This window comes from Tasmannia lanceolata, unplaced genomic scaffold (genome assembly GCF_043159265.1).
Source record: "Tasmannia lanceolata isolate RefF3 unplaced genomic scaffold, GAP_Taslan_0.1 ptg000118l, whole genome shotgun sequence".
NCBI classification, from domain to species: Eukaryota; Viridiplantae; Streptophyta; class Magnoliopsida; order Canellales; family Winteraceae; genus Tasmannia; species Tasmannia lanceolata.
This window is the reverse complement of record NW_027518794.1, coordinates 337,501-340,000: the sequence shown is the minus strand read 5'-3', so window position 1 is coordinate 340,000 and position 2,500 is coordinate 337,501.

The window sequence follows — 2,500 nt, the reverse complement described above, 5'->3', positions numbered from 1 at the left end:
ATAGCAGGGCATTGCTGGGTTGGGCTCCCTTGGCCTTCCGGGGGCCTTGGACGCTGTCTTGGGAAGACCATGGGCACAAGGCCATGGCATATAGTGAGGAATGGACCACGGTTGGCAAGGCTAGGCATATAGAGAGGAATGGACCACGGTTGCCAAGGTTGCGCAAGTTTTGGGCATTTTTTGCCCGGATATGCCCAAGTATGCCCCGATAGGCCCGTTACGCCCCGGTATGAACGCGTATGCCCGGATAGACTCGGTATGCCTTGGGATACATGCGTATGCCCCGATAGGCTTGGTACGCCACGATATGCGCACGTGTGCCCCAGTAGGGCTCGGTATGCCCCGGTATGTACGCGTGTGCCCCGATAGGCCCGGTATGCCCCGATATGCACACGTGTGCCCCAATAGGGGTCGGTATGCCCCGGTAGGTACGCGTGTGCCCCGTAATGCACGTTTCGCAGATCTCCCCGCATGTCCCGCCCCTATATGTAATACTTACTTACTTACTTACTTTCTTTCTTGCTTGCTTGCTTGCTTGCAATGGTTGGGAGTGCCCGGCATGCCCCGCTGCAGAGACCAAGGGCGCAATGACTTGGCACCGCGGATGCCGGGACTCCGGCACTTCCCGTGGCACTGATGGTTGGTTCCAAAGACAAAAGGCCGTGCAAGGCCACCGCACCGCGGATGATTTTGCTCGTGCTGGCGCCGTTGTGTGGCCAAAGAACATGCGCGAATGCTCGTGTCGGAAGGGTTGGTGTCCTGGCCCCGCGGGTGTCACGAATGCTCGGTTGCGAAGACCATGGGACCAGAGCCATGGCACGTCGGATGATGGCTCCAGCTGGCGCCCCGGCACTTTCTGTGGCATTGATGCTCGGTTTCAAAGACAAACGAGCGCAGGGCCAGGGGACCGCGGATGACTGCTCGTGCTGGCCCCGTTGGGCGGCATTGATGGTCGGTTGCAAAGAAAATGCGCGATTGCTCGTGTCGGGGCCTGGCAAGCCAAGGCCAAGCGAGCCATGGCAACGCGGATGATGGCTCCAGCTGGCGCCCCGGCACTTTCTGTGGCATTGATGCTCGGTTTCGAAGACAAACGTGCGCAGGGCCAGGGGACCGCGGAGGACTGCTCGTGCTGGCCCCGTTGGGCGGCATTGATGGTGTGTTGCAGAGAGCATGTGCGATTGCAAGTGTCGGCCGGGTTTGGGTTCCCTTGGGCTTTCGGGTGCCTTGGACGCTGTCTTGCGAAGACCATGGGCACAAGGCCCCGTCCTGGCCCCTTGTTCGATTCGCTCTCGTCTTGCGCTTGCTTCCAAGGTCCTCCATGACCTTCCCCATGGCCTTGCTAGATCCCCCCCATGACGCATGACCTCTGTCCGTTGATTGGTTTTGAGTGCACACCATGCCCGGCTTGGCACCGTGTTGTCGCGTGAGTGGCATTTGGATCGTGCATGCTGGTGGGCTACCTGCCAATGCGCACAAGCCTTGCACACTAGCCTTGCGCACGAGCCTTGCACAAAAGCCTTGGACACAAGCCTTGCGCACAAGCCATGCGCACAAGCCTTGGACGCTAGCCTTGCACACAAGCCATGCATACAAGCCTTGCTCACAAGCCTTGGGCACTGGCCCATCGCAGTAGCCTTGCACACAAGCCTTGCGCACTAGCTTTGGGCACGAGCCTTGCGCACTTGCCTTGGGCACTAGCCTTGCACACAACCCTTGGGAACTAGCCTTGCGCACCAGCCTTGCCCACAAGCCTTGCACACCAGCCTTGCACACTAGCCTTGCATACAAGCCTTGCACACTAGCCTTGCACACAGGCCATGCTCACTAGCCTTGGGCACTAGCCTTGCACACAGACCTTGGGCACTAGCCTTGCGCACTAGCCTTGCCCACGAGCCTTGCACACTAGCCTTGCACGCAGGCCTTGCACGCTAGGCATGCTTGGGCCAGCAGCTCCCGCATCAAGTCGGCGGGTGTAGGCACGGTTGGGCGCAGATCCCGCATCGCCTCGTCGCGTCTGGGCGCAAACCCGTCGCGTCTCGTTGCGTCTTCAGAAGTCGTCGCTAACAGCACCTTTGGTTGCCACTGGTGGTTAGGCGGGTTGGTTGCGCAAACCCTATAGGAGGGTGGCATGCTGCGGGGCGCTGGAATGCGCAGGCTTAGGGCGTTTTTGCCCGGATAGGCACTGGAATGTGCTGGTTTTGGGCGTTTTTGCCTGGATAGGCTAAGGAATGGGCATGCTTTGGGCGTTTTCCCCGGATAGGCACTGGAATGGGCTGGTTTTGGGCGTTTTTGCCTGGATAGGCTAACGAATGGGGCATGCTTTGGGCGTTTTTGCCCGGGTAGGCACTGGAATGCCTGGCCTTGGCTGGGCATTGCTGGGTTGGGCTCCCTTGGCCTTTCAGGCGCCTTGGATGCTGTCTTGTGAAGACCATGGGCACAAGGCCATGGCATATAGTGGGGAATGGACCATGGTTGCCAAGGTTAGGCAATATAGAGGGCG